This window comes from Electrona antarctica (assembly GCF_951216825.1).
Source record: "Electrona antarctica genome assembly, chromosome: 15".
NCBI lineage: Eukaryota > Metazoa > Chordata > Actinopteri > Myctophiformes > Myctophidae > Electrona > Electrona antarctica.
In genome coordinates this window covers 28698297-28717934 of record NC_136796.1, presented here as the reverse complement: position 1 = coordinate 28717934, position 19638 = coordinate 28698297, and the positions used below count along the sequence as shown (strand labels likewise).

The window sequence follows — 19638 nt, the reverse complement described above, 5'->3', positions numbered from 1 at the left end:
GCTAACATTTTAGTCTAGTTTTTATTTGTTGATGGAATTGTCAATATATTTACTCTTAGTATTAGTCATCATAGCTTAGTTTTTATTTAGTTCTCATCAGTGAAAAAGGGTAGTCAACGAACATTTTTCATCATAGTTTTAGGGGGAGTTAAATAATTAGTTAGAACCTTATTTTTGGGTTTAATAATCTTGTTTTTCAGCACCATGGATAGCGCTCATTGCAAGCACAAAGAATCCTCAAACATGATTTGCAGTTTATCATTGAAATCATGAATGGAAAAGCCACGTGTATAATAACATGGCTACACTGTAAACTCCTTGGGAGCACTTCGGAGTTAAATTAACACTAGGATATGACTGTGTGTCATGATGTAAAAGCTTTAATGAGATGGTTGGCTGTTTAATGAGATGTTGGAACTTAACATCATTCTGTTATATTAGGCTTCCCTGAAATGCCACTTCACAATCGCAGTGGGAGCTTCCTTTCCTATGCTGGGAATGTATGAAATGACTTCTGCCTAATTGACACACTTCCCCTGACCTGTTATAACAGGAAAGGCGGGTTAAATCCCCAGAACCATAGTCATGGCAGGATGGCGGGTTAAATCCCTGGAGGCAGGTTAAACGCAGCTATAGTCACAGCAGGACAGCGGAACACTCGCATGACTGAAATAAAATGTGACAGAAGTGACAGAACCTTCTGAAAGCTTCATGGGCAAAGATAGGTTTTGCACTACAGTCACAAAAATCAACATTATTGTTTGTTCAAGTCATTAAACTCATTGAACGTTTTGGCAAATAAAGAGTTTAGTTGAGATGCACTTATTTAACTTTTGGTAGTCAAGGATATGATTAAACTTTAATTTAAACTTTAATTTTCAGTTATATATAACACTAATTTATGTGCTTAATTTTAACTCAACCAGCTGAATAACATATTTTTATTCTTTATATTATTTTATTTATTTATTTCATTTTGACAGCGTACAGCACATTACATCTTAATCTGGGCATCGGCTGTCCCAACGTTGGGTCAGCTTGTAATGAATAAACATGTTCAGGTATGAACGCAACCCTGTAATTGATAATGCAGTATAATGTCTCATCAACACTAGGTAGGATATTAAAGTGGCTACAAATGCTGAAAAACAAATAGTTTTTAGTAGTAGGTTGGATTACTGCAGTGCATTTTTTTTACAGCTCTTCCTGAAAAGTGAACTGAAAGCTTTCAGCTTATTAATTATACTATATTATAGTCATATAGTCATATACAGTAGTCAAAATCAGTAACATGTCTTCATTTTCTTAAGTTCCTAGTAGTGTAATGTGAGTGTGTATGTGTAATTGTCTTCCATTGTGAGTACAGTGCTGAAATTCTGTGAGTCAGCCTCTCACATCATACGCCCTTTTTTTTGTTGTGTTTATGTCCACACACAGTGCACCATCCCTGTCCTACTCTTTGTGTGATTTTGTGTAATGGTGCAGGAAAAAAGCATGGTTAGGTTAGTAGCAAGGATGGGAGGGGGAGCAAAAAAATACCTCATGACGACAGAGATGTATAAGGACCAACGGAAGTGCTGCTGTTCCCTACTTAACCCGAGGGGGGCAGGAGAGAGCTTGTTTGCCTCTTAACTATGTAACTGTGTATATCTAAACAGAACACATCTGAGGTTATGGAGTGCAGTCTGTTCACTGATCACTCACTGATAGAGTTTAGCAAATGTTCAGGGACTCGGGTGGGGATCGAGTGCATGCATTATATAAACACATACTGTACACACAGTGATATCCTGTTGTTTAGCATTTGAGAGGGACTGTAACTAATGTACATTACATTACAGATAATATGTATAGGCTAGCTGGCATAATGAATTATGTAATGTAAACATGCTGTAAATGATGGTGTCTGCACATTGTGTGCTTATCTGGAGGCGGGTGAGAAGAATCCCCAGACTTCCTTTTTTTCTGTCCACATCAGCCAGCTCTGACTGGGCAATCCTGAGGCATTCCCAGGCCAGCACAGAGATACAATTCAATAATTAAGGCTAAAAGGATAACACTAAAAGGTCCTGGGTGGGGTGACCACCCCGGCTGTTAAGAAGATTCCCCAATTCCTGCTATGTTTGATTGTTGTCTCTGATTTTCTAGTATAGTTGAGTGTTTGATTGCTTGTTTAGTTGCACCTGGTGCAGGGCTTTAAGTTGATTACTCAGTCCCTGCACCTTGTAGTAGGAAAGTTTGCCAGAGAGGCATGTTGTAGTTTGCCTGTGCAGAGGGAACAGCAGCTTTAAGTTGCAGCAACAGGATCACCGCTTTGCCAACGTGTACATCCATAAGAGTGAGTCATGTTGTTGTTTGTCATATATGTCTATGCTAAGTTCCATTATGTGTAGAGATATTATGTTTAATAAGAAGAATACGTTTATTGTAAGTGAATTTATCTTTGACATTGCTGTTTTGTGTTACATGCGATTAACATAATGTTTTATATTTTCTGTCCTGTATGCTTATAGAAGACCACACACACACACACAACAAAACTGTAACTCTGTACCCTGCACAGTGTGTGAAGTGAACAATATACATACAGAATAATTGCATTTTTATTGATGCACCACAGTGATCACACCACACTGAACCTTTTACCAGTTACAATATTACACCGGCCATAGCGATGATTTGATTGGCTGAGCAAAGTACATATTGAAGATAAAAGTGAAGGCAGAAAAGTGAAGACGCAACACAAAAGTGTTGCCGGAATGACTTTTGAGCACGGCATGAGAAGTATGATGATGTATTATGATAAGAGCGCCCCTCACTTCACACAAGTGTGATTTTTTTTAACTTATGTAAAGGTATCAATACCATCATGTAGAGATACTTTTTTACTTAGTCCACTATTAAAAATGTACTTGAATACAAGTATTGGCATTATAATATACAAGTTTACTTTACTCATTATGCATCAGTTTTGTAAATGTATGAAATTCTTTTGATAGCAGAAATACAAGTTCACAACGTGACTCATCGCAAGGCATTGTAGATAGTAGCCAAAGTATATAGGGCTGAACTGAAGTGGTTTTTGTATGTTTTGTAATAATAATCAAAATCGTCAAGGTAACTAGTATAAGTTTGCGGATCTACAAGCTCACAATGCGTCACATTGCGATGCATTGTGAGCTCCATAATTCCTTCTCTTTAAGTCACCTCGTAAATAGTCTATTAGGAGGCCTCAATATGTGCCTGTCTGTCAGTGTGCAGGCTTTCTTCTGTGAGACTGGATTATTACACCTCTCGCGTAATAATCCATTATTGGCCTCTCGCACCTGACCCACTTCTGGGAAAACCTCAAGATCTATGTTATTATAAAATAGGTCAATGTCGAAAGTGTATACACACACACACACACACACACACACACAAACACACACAAACACAAACTCACAAACAAACAAACAAATATAGTTTGTGTACCCACATGTACTGTATAAACAATTGGAAAAGGAAAAGAAAGAAAATGGGAAACATTAAACATTGATGTTTCATGCTAGTAGCTCTACTACCTGACACTTACACGACCAGGGTACATGTGGACAGGGACTTTAAAACATCTTCCCAAAGCATGACCCGTCAAATAATTAATATAATAGTGTAGTCACTACTCACTAGTCACCTTTACTGAATTTAAACGAAGCTCTTCTTTTCATTAGGGGTCAAGAACGAAGGTGTTTTCGTACGGGTTCCGCCAATTTTAGCAATTATTTCAAGCCTAGAATCCAGCCATCCAGGATCCTGGTGAATCATGACCATGAAACCATGACGATCTGTGAAAAAAAAGAAAAAGAATAAACAAAGGGTATTTATTAAATGTAGTATATCATATAATTAAATATTCAATAATTATTTTTTTATATAATTTTAGACCACACAGGCGCCATCCGTCTCTAGCGAACTTGAGCCGCGAGAGACGCCACTGAGTGCTCTAAAGAGTGCAAGTTGCCGTGTCGAACATTGCAAAGTTTGCTAGAGCCGACTCAGCCCTGTCTTGAGTTGCAACCCGATAAGCACAGAATAGTAAATTATTATTATCCCCCCCTTTTCACTGACGAAAACTAAATGGAAACTAAATGAAAACTAAGCTATGATGACTAAACTAAGACTAAATATACTGACAATTTCATCAACAAATAAAAACTAGACTAAAATGTTAGGAAGGGACAAGAGATCCAGTATAAGTCATTTTACAATAGTTGCATGCTGCATAGTTGCATGCTGCAGGCTACAGAGGTAGCCTACAGAGTCGCCAAATGTTTGTGATTTTGGGGAGGAAAAGAAATGTCGCATTTTGGACAACTTGAACATGATCCAGGGGCGTTTTGCGTATTGAAAAGGGCGTTACTAGTCAGTAGTACAGTACAGTACAGTATAAAATCATGAATTAACATTTCCATTTCTTCTTAATGGGCCTGAGCTTTGCAATGTTAATCAGCTGAGAATTTTCTTTTTTTTTTATAAATAAAAGCAAGAGTGTATCAGACTCAGAGCCTGGTCCATAGTCTGATTAAAAACGTTTAACCCCATGTCCCTATTTTGGGCATGTTATTATATTCTAGGTGAAAATTTTCAAAAGCAGATACAAGATCACAATACATTTGATTGGCTATTTTCCCACTGTGACGCCATCATAGGACAAAGTATACTATGAAATTGGGTTTAAGTGGTTTTAACCAACGAGGTAAGAGACCCAAGACCAAAATATATTTGGGACATGTCTAGGAGGGGCAAAAATAAGGATTTCTGTCTTGTCTGCATTTAGCTATAGTACATTAGCTACCATCTAATTTGATATAGCATGTCGTAATCTGCAAAGAAAAACATGACATGCGGCTTAAGACTTATTTTCTCAAATCAAATTGCCACAAATCTACACACATTATCTTTCTAGATGCGTTTTAAAATAGCGTGTCATTTATGGGCTTTAAATTGAAAGTTTCAGAATAGAATCAATTATCCTGGCAGTAGTTATATTGGATTGGATGTTATTGTTAAACGACAACAAAATACAGACCAGTGCTTCTATTACTGACTCCATCTGAGAAACCAATTTGCTTTCCATTTCTCAAAGTTGGATCTGGGACATATATCCAGCCAATTTAAGGATGGTTTATCTCTCTCTCTCACATGAAGGTTGAACAAATGAACAAAATATTTGCTCTTTTTTTGGCTGTTGAACTAAAACAGTTCTTAGTTCATGTTATTATCATTTATTATCATCGTTATTACGATGATACAATGAAAGATTAGGGATCCAATTATGAACTTTATGCTTTTGTCTGTTAGTGTTTTTTTTGTTTTTGTTTTGTTTGTTTGTTTTTTCTTGTGGTTGTTGTCTTTGTTTTTTATGTTTCGTCCAAATGTTCATTGTTTTTGTAGACCCTGTACATGTTCTACGTTCTTATGTAATAAGGATAGGCATAAATAAGCTATAAACTTCTGCCTATTCCTTTTCGATCATGTTTAAAAACGTTTTTTTTAATTGTCTAACTGAATAGATTGAAATAAACCATTCATTCATTCTTATTATTAAAAAGGCTATTATAGTTTAGTTTTTATTCAATTATAAGTTAGTAATAGAATCCCTCATCTAGTAGGATCATAAATTGACCCCAGTCACGGCCAGCCAAGGACTGTTTCAGATGCTACCGCATGGAAAGCTCGTCTGCATCTATAAGACAATGCATGGGCAATAGGCTACCAAAAATCTACTTACCCCAAGCAAACAGATTTATGAACGACTGACATTATAGGCCTGTTATGTCTTTATGCACACACACACGTACGCACGTACGCACGCACGCACACATGCACGCACGCACGCACGCACGCACGCATGCACGCACACACACACACACACAGTTCTTTATTAGAATCCAGTTGACAGTTCATCATCATGGCCATGACAGATGACAATTTGAACAAGACAGACATCTCCACTTCCATCTACAACTTCAGGATGTGGAATTGCGGAGAGGAAGTGTCTGTGAAGTGCCAATTTTTGTGTCCATAACCATGTCAATTTCCTCCTTTGCCATCAGGAGTGAGAGAGAGGGCGATTTTCTCTGAGATGTTCCATTTACAATTTACATAAATGTCTGCCAGACAGAATGTTCAGATGGAAGCTTTTAAGCACATTGCAGCCAGCATGTCCACACATGACATTAAATTAAGCATTAACAGCTTCCTTTAATGTCAATAATGATTGCATTAGGGGTGCATACGTTGGTTAGACATACTAACAGTCCGACAGGCATTAGTCTGACAACATTGTCGCTCTTGACATGTGTGGCCAGTTACAACTCACCCGTGGCTCCTGACATGCGTAGCAGGTAAAAACTAACCCGTGGGCGTGGCAGGTTAAAACTAACCCGTAACTGGCAACACCAGCAGAATGTGCAAATGCACAATTGGAAATGCAACAGTAATTGCATGCATTTGTACAGAAGGTATATGCACATGCATGCAATTGTTGCTGTTCCAAATGTGCAATATATGCATTGCTGTATGTAATGTAAATGATACACGTGTGTGTGTGTGTGTGTGTGTGTGTGTGTGTGTGTGTGTGTGTGTGTGTGTGTGTGTGTGTGTGTGTGTGTGTGTGTGTGTGTGTGTGTGTGTGTGTGTGTGTGTGTGTGTGTGTGTGTGTGTGTGTGTGTGTGTGTGTGTGTGTGTGTGTGTGTGTGTGTGTGTGTGCATACAAAACACAACAACGCGCACACACTATAGCACAAGTTGAATCGTTCAGTGCTGTGGAAACTCCACAGCCAGCGCAGGGTCATCATAGCGGTCTCGCTGTGTCACTGTGTGCAGTGATTCACCTGTTGCCTTGGAAACCTGATGGGAGTGAAAGTGACTGAAAGCATGCTGTGTTCAGAAGCATGCTGTGTTCAGATGTAGAGGGGAACAGACAGACAGACCGACCGACAGACAGACAGACAGACGGTGTGTTTGATTGTCGTCTGTTTTCCTTGCACACAAGCACAAATGCAAGAAATGCTCTGAGTCTGCAGCATGTTGACCTTCCTCTGTCTCGCCCACAACTTCCGCTTGCTCCCTCCACCCCTCTCTCCGATCTCGGCTGTAAGGTTCTTCTTCTTCTCCAGAGAAATCACAGGGCCCCACAAGCAAACATATGCCATTTGGACATATTTGTCTGGGTATCTGTTAACTCCTCCATGTGCCTCCCTCATCTGGTCTGGGTTTCTCTTGCAGCAACAGATGGAGGTGTTTGCCTGCAGCAGCAGACACAATGTGACTCAGAGTATCTAAGCTGGACTTGTGCAGAGAGTGTTAGAGAGGCAGGTGCTGAAATCCCGTAAGATTGAACAAAATATCGAAAATGGCAGATCTACAAGCTCAGCTCACAAGTTGTGACCTTGTAGATGTGATCAATGTGATGTGATCAATGTGTATCTATTTTTTTCACATTTTCATTCAGGTTGGCTAAAAGGCTTCCAAAGTTTGCTGGAGGGGCATATTTTATAAGGTTCCTGAATGTCAAACTAAGCATTTTCACACAAAAAAAGTACATTAAACTAGAAACCCTGCTTTTAAAACTAATGATAAACTATAATCACAGATTCTTCACGTCATGCATCAAAAACTAGTTCTGAGTTGTATAATGCTCCGCTGACCACAGTCGGCTTTTAAGAACTTATTTTCGGATGCCGAGGTCAGTGCTGTGTCCTTCCTGCAGCTTATTCAACAACAGCAATGGGAGATAAAAACCCAGATTGACGTGTTGGTTTTGTTACTGATGTTCTTTTTAGAGGGTCTACTCGTGACATGGGCACGAATCCAGACCCCTGTGTCATGGAACCCTGATGATCACAGCACAGCAGCATATTCAGAGACAAAGCACTCCCAGACATAACAAAGTAGACCTCCGGTGGGATACTGTGCAGAATACATTATGTTTTACTTATAAGAGCCTTCATGTGTTTGTTGCTTTGTGTCTATACAAATTTGTCAATAAAGGCAGCTGTGCTCAGAAGTGACACGGTTTTGCGGCAGTATCTGATCTCAACCTCTAATGGACCATTAGATACTGCAAAACATTCATGCAATCCATTTTCCAAGGCCTGTGTGTGTGTGTGTGTGGGGGAGAATAAGATGAGAATGAATGGGTGTAATGGAATTCATTATTTTACTCAGAGAGAGAGAGAGTCCATTTTATGAATGGACGTCGTCCGTCAGTGAATGAATGGATGATGTCATACATGATTTATTTGATCCTCTTATCCTTTTATCCTTTATGCATAGTGTAGCCGGGTTGAGAACCCCTGGTCTACTGCATGGGACTCGCCCCTGGGACCACTTCGACAGGTAGCAGTACGCCGTTTCTCTCAGGAGGAAGTCTGCATGGAGGAAAGGTCAGGTCACTTATATTCCCTGCTATTTCTGGTCACGCTGACCGGGCGGGCGTATTAATTCAACAAAGTAACAATGCTGTGAGACATCAAAATACATACTAATCGGTAATTGGTGAGAAAATGGCTACTGATAAGAACCACAATGCACAATCTCCTGCTGTGTAATTTTGTTCCCGGTCACGACAGAGTCACACTTCTACTGCTCCCCCTCTGCTGTTCACACAGGTCGCTGTGCCTCCAGGTTAATTATTATTGTTTAGAACCTTTCAGTAGCTGTTACTTTTTTGTTTTGACATTTCATGAGTAACTTTAGTTTTTGTTGCGACCGCAGGGCACATTTACTATATGAAATCGTGCATTTCCCTTCAGTCAGTCAGTCACGCCCCTATATGGTCATGCCTCGTGACTTCATGTGATGTCATCAATATTAAGCCCATATATGGAGATCCCTGATGTCATCAATATTGGCTAGCAACTCTACATCTCACCTCAAACCCATAGATCTCCATATATGGAACTGACCTGTTCTGACATTCCATATGTTGATACTTCCCCATCCATCCTTCCTCTTATTATTATTATTATTATTATGTATGCTCTATACCAAATGAACTACCCGGACACTAGAGGTTGTTAGTGTCCGGGTAGCTCATTATTATTATTGGTTTATTATAATAATTGCTTCTTAATATTATTAATAACTTATTACTTGCACGAGCGGAGCGCAAGTACTGTTTTCGGTGACTACCTCGGCCAATTTAATTTTTGGTGGTCCCCTCGGCCAATCAGGGATTGTGTATTTTTAGTGGCGTCGCTGATCGGCCAATCCAATCAGGGATTGTGTATTTTTAGTGGTGTTGCTCGGCCAATCAGAGCGCAAGTTGGCAGCATGCTGCGTATGTCAGTGGCCCCGTCGGCCAATTGGATTGGCTCCGTATGTTGGTGGTGTCCCTCCCAATCAGGGATTGGCTGATGTAACTATTTTATTTTAAACGTTTGTTTATGGGTTTCGTCTTTATTTGTTATATTTTAAATAGGGAGGGACGGTAAGTTGACAAGAGTCAGGGGTAAGTTGCGCGCTCTCCTTGCGTACATGTAGCCCATTCTTGGCCAACTTGTGTGCAAAGCGCGAGTTGGCAGCTCGACAGTGCATTTCTAGTTCATAGCAGCATTTTGGGCAGTTTTCAGTTTGAAAGGCAGACCTATATCTTTGTGTGTCCCTCAGGTTCATCTTTAAGACGTGACAGCTACAGCTTTCCTCTTCAGAAGAATGTCGTCGTCATTCAACCTCTTCCTTGGGCAGAACTGTTTCTTTGTTAGGCTGGAATCAATCAGAATATGCCATTTTCAGCTGTGGGTGAGGTTAAAGAGGCAAGGCAAGTCATTTGTGATGTGTGCAAGAAGACGTTCGAGTTTAAACAACCTTGAGACAAACGGTGGTGTTTCCTGAATGAAATATCAAACACAAGTGGATTCTTTCTTTCTTTTTTCTTTTTGCTGTCAGACTCCCACATATTAGAGCGCACGTAGAATACGCACATCGACTGGGCTAAAGAAACTTCAGCAGATAATGGATGAACAGCACTCCAGATCATCTGCCACAGAACGTCCTCCAGGATGCTCTTATTGGTCTCATATTGATGTTGAACATTAGCAATGTTAGCATGTTGTTCTCCAGAGCCAAAATAATCTCCTATAATGACATTCGCATATCTTCTATGAATGGAGCTGATATCAAAGAATCACAGAGTATAAATATCTTGGTATTTGGATTGATGAGAGACTTTTAAACACCATGTAGAGGTCCTTACTCGTAAATTGCGACAGAAAATTGGCTTTGTATAGAAATAAAGCCAGCTTTCCTGTCATTAGCAGAAAGAGGGTAGTTGAGGCAGTGTCTGTCTTGGATTATGGAGACATAATCTACAGACATGCAGCAGCATCCACTCTTAAATACTCTGTTTATCACTCATCGATTTGATTTATTACGGGTGATAGCTATGGTACTCACCATTGTATAACAAGGTTGGATGGTCCTCCCTGACAGAGAGACGAGAACTGCATTGGCACCTGTTCTTGTATAATGCCATGCTTGGAGATTGTCCTGAATACATCTCATGTTTTCTGAAATGGGACTCTACCACACCCGGTCAACCTAAGTAATTTCCCCAAATTCAAGGTACCAAAAGTTAACTCTGAACTTGGTAGATCTGCTTTTAGCTTCTGTGGCCCTAATACATGGAATGACTTGCAAACGACATTAAAATTGACCACATTGGTACCCTTGAGTCGTTTTAAAACCTTTGGTGAGCATACAGACCCCCAGAATATGTAACTGTTTTTAGATCGTTTTTAGATTTGTCTTAGTTTTTTTATTTGTAAACCTATGTAATTCACATGTATACCTTTTGTTTTTCTTTTCCGGATCTTCTGATGTATTATGATGTTTTTCTATATGATATTGTATTACTCGACTCGATGAAAATGAGTTTAACTACTAGTGTAATTTCGAGAATAAATAAAACTTGAATGAATGAATGAACAAAACTTTGACAAGACACATCTGATGCTGTCAGTGACTAATACAGTCCCAGAAATGCATTGACCTTTGCAAACAAATGTTAATAGTTTGCCCGCCAGGAACATAGGAATATTAACACGTAGAATCTTGTAGCCTGCCACAAACGGAAAAGCCGTTTTAACAGCGATGTATTCATTAATGCATGTTTTAATACGATCGTATCTAAATCTACCGTCCGTTAGCTTTGTTATGCTTCTGACCCAATGGGCGCGGCCATTTTGAAAATGCGCGCGCATCCACTTACATTGCCGGCTCTGGTTTCAGACGGCTTTATCTCACAGAAGCGACATTGCAGAGGACGCTTTGTCCCAGACAAGCGTTTTCAACGGCCTGTAGCAGGCGCTGTGATACTCGCGGTCCACTTTTTCCACCACCGACCGAGAGAACAAGCACCAGCTTCGTCAACACACACGGAATGGTTTCATAGTAAAATGAGATTACGGATATTTGGCTCTTCAAAGTAAATGTCACGCGCGATAAAACCCTGGCAGGACGCGACGGAGGGATTAAACAATGGTAGCGGTAAATTAAGGAGGAGGGGGAAGGGAGGAGCTACGGGAGGCAGTGTAGGTAAAACTCATCTTGTCCATACCTGGAATCTGCTTTGTTCCCGAGATGTTGTCAGGGTTGGACATGTCTGAGGAATCTTCTCTATTACTTCAATCATTGATATCTTTTGTTACTACTCGCTGGTCATGTTCCATCCGAGATCAGCAGAGGCAATGCCAGTGAGGAGGCGCGTTGTTTATGTTGGTGGGCTTCAAGGATCAAGCAGAAATAGCACAGGGGCAAAGCGGTAGATCTTGATGTGTGTAAAGTGGCTCCCCATTTGGAGTCAGTTTCTGGAGGTTGTTCGTGTCATGATCTGACTTTCAGTTTATGTGTTCCTAAAATGTAAAGATATACAGGTATATGGCCACGCCGGTGGCCGGGCCTTAAATATATTGTAAAATATATTTTAGTGAACTGAAATGATGAACAGATGACAGCTTCCGCTCTCTGCTTTCGGGTGTAGTTCCAGACTCTATATAGCAGAGGTTCCCAACCACTGGTACGTGTACCGGTGCTGGTACACGGGACATGTCCCACTGGTATGTGTACCGGTGCTGGTACACATGGGACATATCCCACTGGTACGTGTACCGGTGCTGGTACACGGGACATGTCCCACTGGTATGTGTACCGGTGCTGGTACACATGGGACATATCCCACTGGTACGTGTACCGGTGCTGGTACACGGGACATGTCCCACTGGTATGTGTACCGGTGCTGGTACACGGGACATGTCCCACTGGTACGTGTACCGGTGCTGGTACACGGGACATGTCCCACTGGTACGTGTACCGGTGCTGGTACACGGGACATGTCCCACTGGTATGTGTACCGGTGCTGGTACACGGGACATGTCCCACTGGTATGTGTACCGGTGCTGGTACGCGGGACATGTCCCACTGGTATGTGTACCGGTGCTGGTACGCGGGACATGTCCCACTGGTATGTGTACCGGTGCTGGTACACGGGACATGTCCCACTGGTATGTGTACCGGTGCTGGTACGCGGGACATGTCCCACTGGTATGTGTACCGGTGCTGGTACACGGGACATGTCCCACTGGTATGTGTACCGGTGCTGGTACACGGGACATGTCCCACTGGTATGTGTACCGGTGCTGGTACACACGGGACATATCCCACTGGTACGTGTACCGGTGCTGGTACACATGGGACATGTCCCACTGGTACGTGTACCGGTGCTGGTACACACGGGACATGTCCCACTGGTATGTGTACCGGTGCGGTACTGGTACACGGGACATGTCCCACTGGTACGTGTACCGGTGCTGGTACACATGGGACATGTCCCACTGGTACGTGTACCGGTGCTGGTACACATGGGACATGTCCCACTGGTACGTGTACCGGTGCTGGTACACACGGGACACATCCCACTGGTACGTGTACCGGTGCGGTACTGGTACACGGGACATGTCCCACTGGTACGTGTACCGGTGCTGGTACACACGGGACATGTCCCACTGGTACGTGAGAAGGGAATCCCAAGTTCCGTCACCAGGATCTTCAGTGGTGAATAGTTGTGGTTTATAAACAGCTTTGAGTCTATCTTGTGAATGTGATATAATAATAATATAGCAGCGGGTAGGCTACTTGAGGCCAGTCAACAGTCTTCTGTGTTTTGGTACGATGATGCACGACTGCGACGCACCCCCGCTTCCCCACCCTCCAACCATGCCGGTACATATGTGGTAATAGAAAGGTTGGGAACCACTGCTATATAGCATTCAGAGATTTAACTGCATGTAGTGAGCATTTGAGACAAAGAATCATCTAAATCCATAATTTATTCTGACCCCTCCCCGAAAAAGGCCAATCTGTCCTGACCCTTTATCCATAATTTATACATTGTGGATAATTACTATGGATTTAGATGGTTCTTTGTCTTGTCTGGCTATACATGATGAGACTTTTCCAAGGTAGACAGGGTTAGTGCACAAGTGGTATTTTCATCAGTGACTCAGTATGCAGTATATGTGAAGATGTATACCTCACTGTGTTTCTGTGTTTCTCATTATGAGCTGTTATGATTCAGCTTCAGACGACGTTCAATACTGTCTGGCACAGATGGTTGTAATCTCACCCACTAACCCCTACAAGTACTGGCATCAATACTGAGTGACCCCATTGTCTGTTGTTGACACAATTTGCAGGAATGGTGCCTTAATGAAATACATTTTATTAGGAATTAAGTCTAACCATTTCTGTGGAAGTCATACAAAGTATACATGAGCTTAAGAAGGAACAGATGATGGACACAGAAAACAAACACACCATCTGGATCTGGATCTGGAACTTGGATTTCATCCAAGTTCTTCCCAAGAAAGAACGGCTAATATTCCTTTCTCAAGTGCCCAGAGGCTTGCTGATCAATCTAGTCAAATTGCAGGAGCTTCTCAGCTAGTCGATAGAATTCACAATGGATTCAAGAATGTTGGCCATCAGCACCACCAAAAAAAGGTGGCTCAATTCAATTGTTGGCATGAGAAAACAAACGTTTACATTGCCAAAGCAAGTACAATACATTAAAAACAGTTGAAAATGGAGAACGTATATACAGTTGGAGGGGGTACAGCATTTTGTAAACGGCTATGTCACATTGCATCGTCATATACATGTTATAACAGGGTATAAAGCTTTTTTGAAACAAATAGCAATTCTTTGCAGTCACTTTGGGACAAATGGTAGCATTTTTTTCTCAGGATTATTTAAATAAGTATACAGGAAAAACTCAGATTTAAGATCTGTTTAAAGGTATATTCAGTGATTTGACTTAATCTAAATATCACTTATTTTTTCTTTTTTTCTGGATAATCCTCCCTACTATAGAGTGTGCTGACCATATAAGGAGTTCATCCCTGTCCCCAGTGAGCCCCTGGGGTCAAAAAACCCTAGTTTCAGTTTTGGTGGCGGGTGGCAAAGCCTTCATCCAATCAGGATGAGAGGGGCCTTCCTCCAATCATGATCGAGTGGGGGCGGGCCTTGGTGCGCATGCTGTTGGCCTGTTGCACTTCCCCCCACTGTAGAGCGTGCATGTGCACATTTTGTTACCAGGGTGGACTGGGTGGTTTTCCAAATCACTCAAATCACTGAATGCTCCTTTAAAGGTAGCAGCTCTGTTTACATGTACAAGGTCCAGTGGTCTACTTGGTACAGATAGTAGTCCTTAGGGTGGTTGTATTCCATTGGCTATCCTTCTTTTGTCACAACAGTTCACAAATCTTGCTGCCGTGTTTGCACATTGTTGTATTTCTCCCAATAGGTATGTTTTTGTTTGTCATTGGTCATAGTTTCAAACTTGTGTGTGTGTGTGTGTGTGTGTGTGTGTGTGTGTGTGTGTGTGTGTGTGTGTGTGTGTGTGTGTGTGTGTGTGTGTGTGTGTGTGTGTGTGTGTGTGTGTGTGTGTGTGTGTGTGTGTGTGTGTGTGTGTGTGTGTGTAATATGTGTCTCTGATGTCTTGGTATAGTGGGCAGGTGGTTAGAAAGTGTAGCTTGTTTCCACCACATTTTGTGTGCAGTGGGTGCACAGTCTGTCTTCCCTTGGGAGCGGGGTCTGTCTGTGGCAGTGTGGCGGCCTTTCTCTATTGCATGGCTGTGTTCACTGAGTCTGTACATTTTGCGTCTTTTACCGTGTTCAGGTATTCAGCCAATGTATATTCTCTTTTTAGTGATGGATAGCATTCCATTTTGCTTTGTAAAAATGGCAAAATATGACTCCTAACTTTGTTGAAGTGGGACTCATAAAATGTTGCTGGGACTCAACTAAAAGACCATCCCTGCACCCCGGGGTGCAGGGATTGAAAACCTATTTTTTTTTTAAAAGATATATTTTTTGTGGCTTTCGCCTTTATTTTCTTTTTCATAGAGGGATAGGTAAACATCTTGTGGCTGAATGCACTGAAAGGCAAGCTACAGGCTATGTAACAACATTCAAGGATGCTATAGGACACACTCATTGAATTCAATTGAACAGTTTTGTTGACAATATCTCATACACTGCAAGAACACTGCAAGGCTTTGCAAAGGAAAGGTGTGCGGGGTTACTTCATGCGGGGTTCTACGACGGAGTCTAATATCTTTAACCAGATTTGTATTGGGATGTCTAGCTTAACATTCCTTTTGATGGCATAGAAAGCCCTTCTTGCCTTTTCTCTCAGGTCGTTCGCAGCTTTGTTGAAGATTCATGTGGTACTGTGGCAATTCCATGAATTGACTGTCATCAAGCTCCTTGGATCTGTGGCTATGTGTAGCATCATATACTCTTATCTGTGTTGCCTAATTCTATTATAATTGTTTTGTGATTTATTTGATGCCTTGGAAAACACTCTTTAAGGAAATGTGTAATGGTAGTTAGTCTAACTCATGGGTCATGGTTTACCTTGTTTGAGTAGATTGTCCAATTACTAATCATTGTGGGTGGGTTTCACCTATAAGGGAGGCTGGAAATGTTGAGCATGTTGAGCAAGTCTCCCACTTGCTCAGCTGGCTTGAGACAGCAAAGAGACAACACCAAGGTAGAGCTGCCAGGGTCTTCAGGGGAGGCATAGCCTGTTTTCAGTTTCTTTAGTTCTTGGTTTGTTGTTTTTGTCTTTGTCATCAAGTGTTTATTTCTTACTTTCGGTTTTTGAAAGTGTATTTTGGCCGGTGTTATTTTTGCAGTATTATGTTTTGCCTCAGACCCGGACTGTGCAATCCAATATATGGGCTGTTCTGGAGCTACATTCTTGGACTTTGTCTATTCTTGGAGCCTTGACTGCTAACTTGACTGTTACAAGCTTCTCTTAATATACCCCACAAGTGTAATGTAGAATAATAATAACACCCCAAAGAAAAAGGACAACAAAACAAAACAAACAAACAAACCTTAAATACAGGATCAATAAGAGTTGAAAAATAAAAGGCAGACAAACAGACACAAAACAATAGTACAAGACATCCGACAAACAATTACAAGTACATGATACATCCGGCACTGTTAAACAGTTTTGCGGCATGCTTTCCATGCAGTCTGGTAGATGTCAGTGAGTTGGAAGTAACCCCGCACACCTTTCCTTTGCAAAGCCTTGCAGTGTTCTTGCAGTGTATGAGATATTGTCAACAAAACTGTTCAATTGAATTCAATGAGTGTGTCCTATAGCATCCTTGAATGTTGTTACATAGCCTGTAGCTTGCCTTTCAGTACATTCAGCCACACGATTTGTTTACTTTTCCAACAACATCACCATCTGCCTTCTCTAAGGTTTAGGAATTGCTGTCTATTCACTATCAAGGACCACACCACCAATGAGAACATTTAACAGGATAATTGATGAAAGGACGAAGGACATGATCATGAACACAACCACGATGGTGGCGGGGATTTGAGCCGAGGTGGGGAGGTTTCGGGGATCCGGCATGCTCCCGGGCACGTCGGACCCCCCATCAGGAACCTGTGTAGAGGGAGGGTGAGAGAGAGGGAGGGTGAGAGAGAGGGAGAGTAGGATGAGAAATAGGGTGGGGGGAGGGGTGACGAGAAATGAGAACAGGGGAGAGCCAAGGTTAGATGGGCTAAGGTTAGATGGCACCACCTGTGCGCTACCTAACACACACGCACATATTAACTGTATATATAATGATTTCGGGTGTGCCAGTACAGTACAGTGACAGTACAGTAGAGGGTACAGTAGAGGGACCCCCACACGGTAACTGTCATTTCTCAACCGTTTCGGACGCGGGGCGGCACGCCGGAACCGGCCCGGCCCCCTGGGCGCGTGCCTAGGGGTCTGGATGTTCCGGGGACCCCCTAGGGACCCCCAGGGACCCCCACATGGTAACTCTGTCATTTCTCTACCGTTTCGGATGCGGGGCGGCTCGCCGGAACCGGACCGGCACCCTGGGTGTGTTCCTGTGGGTCTGCACCACTCACTTCACACGGGTGTGATTTTTGATTACCTTCTCATACACCAGACTGTCTTCAATAGAGATAATTAAAAGTATCCCGAGACTTGCGTGTCAGCCGCCTTGCACCAGGTGACTTAGACATTAGACATTTTTATACTTTTAGAAGACTGAATCTAAAGATAATGTGTCCGATTTTTAGCACTGGTCCTATGAGAAGCGTTTCTGAGCCAAATTATCTACACAGAGTTTAATGCTGTGCGGACCTCCTACGGAATTTGTTTCACTTTGGTTGCACGTAGACAGTAATTTGTTGTAAGCCCAGCATTACAATGCTACACAATGAGCACAATATTTCCAACACAAAGGAGCAGAATTGCACTTAAATACACTTTAGTATGACTCAACCGCAGTTGCAATTTACACATGTCAAATGCAACTGCGGAATCCGATGATGTACCATAATCGGCCTCAATCTTATGTAACTGCAGGCTGGCAGATTTCAATAGCTGTGTCTGCCATTAACTTCTTTGAAGTTGAATTGACATGTTCCCCTGCAAATCAGCAATTTGTTTAGTCTAAAGCTAAAGACAAGCTAAACGCTGTGGATCTGAGATCCAGGAGATGACTATACAAAGAGTGGATCAACCATGGCAATGTGAACGACTTTCCATCCTCCTCACTACTCATTGCATCAGAGTGGCAGTCCACACCAAAGATTTGCAACGCAATATAGTTGCAAATTGTAATCAGTTGCAGCTGTCCGAATTGACCCATTGCAGCTTTGGGATTTTGTTGCAAATGTCCCAAATCTAGTCAGCTCACAGCTCGCGCTGGTGTTTAAAAAAACAATAATGCAATAATAATAAGATCAAATAACTTACTCGATAGAGTGTAGTGTCACTGAGATCTTGCAGTTCTCGCCTCGTGGTCCAAGTAGTCGGTAGTATGTGCATGCTCTCCTTAAAATAGGTATACTGTAAGCCTATGTGGAAAGATGACCACATTTCAATTAAGTGACAGACAGTAAGGGTGTCTCTTCGACAGTGCCATACTTGATTCAGATCTATAATCTACATATCTCCATTTGACAGAAAGGGGTTGCAGACAAAAAAAACAAAAACAGACCGAAGTTAACACGATTTGACATTCAAGCATGACATCTGGTTCATGTCTCATTGTCACTGGACTGGCAACACACCCTACATACTGTACTGTACTGAATGTGTGCCTACGCTGTTATGACACATGTATGTATAATAGACCAGCCGGGCCTCTCAGCAGGGTGCCAGGCTGTTCTTAGTGTCACATGCATAGTTATCCATTCCACTATTTCCAGGCAGACCATTCCGTCATTGTGCGTATGTGTGAAGATTTCAGTGGGATGCCGTGAAAATGTTTTGTGATAATAAGAGTGTAATATGTAATAATGAAATATGCTAAATCAGAAATCCTCCGGACTGATGGACGGACAGATTTCCACGAAGAAATGTCCTGGGAGAATAACCTCTCAGACCTTTTCAATAAATGTTTTTTATTGCATTGCATAATCTTTGTAAAAAACAGAATGCTGTCTTCTGCAGAACGGTCTGGCCCCAACCGCTGGGTGGGCGTTCTACAGAAACCATAGAGTTATATTATACTATTATATACCTGTTCATTTCCAGGAAGTTAATCACCCAGCGCATGAAACACCCGGAAGTACCCTATTCTAGACTTGACCACCGAGCAGTTTCAGACGATAGAAGCATGCGCAGTAGTGTTTTTAAATGCAGAACCTTTTTCACTGTTCGCTTCACTGTTCAACCGCGGTTATGGGGGTGTGGCAGAAACCAAAAAGTGGAAGAGCCAATCAGTGTCTCTCAATCACAGCTAGATATCGACAACCACAATATTTGACTTTTAGTCACAGGATGACGTTGAAATGTATGCTCTAATGCAGTGGTTTTTATACTTTTTCATGTCAAGGGCCCCAAATTAGACAGGGTACACAGCTGTTGCTTATACACATCCGTGGAGGATGCCAACCCCCTCCAGAAACTGTCACGGTTTGCATAAAGTTTGCGTAAAGACCAGGGCAAGGGACTAGGCACGCACGCTGTCTGGAAACATGGACCCCAGACAGATGGCCTGGATGCCGAGACGAGGCAGAAGTGGAGTCATCGGGTGGACGACCCGG

General features: G+C 42.0%; 1 protein-coding gene across 1 annotated transcript in view; it reads left to right on the top strand.

Annotated features, from left to right (window-relative positions):
• Nucleotides 1-2221: 2221 nt before the first annotated feature.
• LOC306938285 (adhesion G protein-coupled receptor B1-like) overlaps nt 2222-19638 on the top strand; it is an 82995-nt gene continuing 65578 nt past the window's right edge. Inside the window, exon 1 of the mRNA XM_079522388.1 lies at nt 2222-2338. The gene's annotated coding sequence lies outside the window, so the exon portion shown is untranslated. The remainder of the gene's footprint in view (nt 2339-19638) is intronic.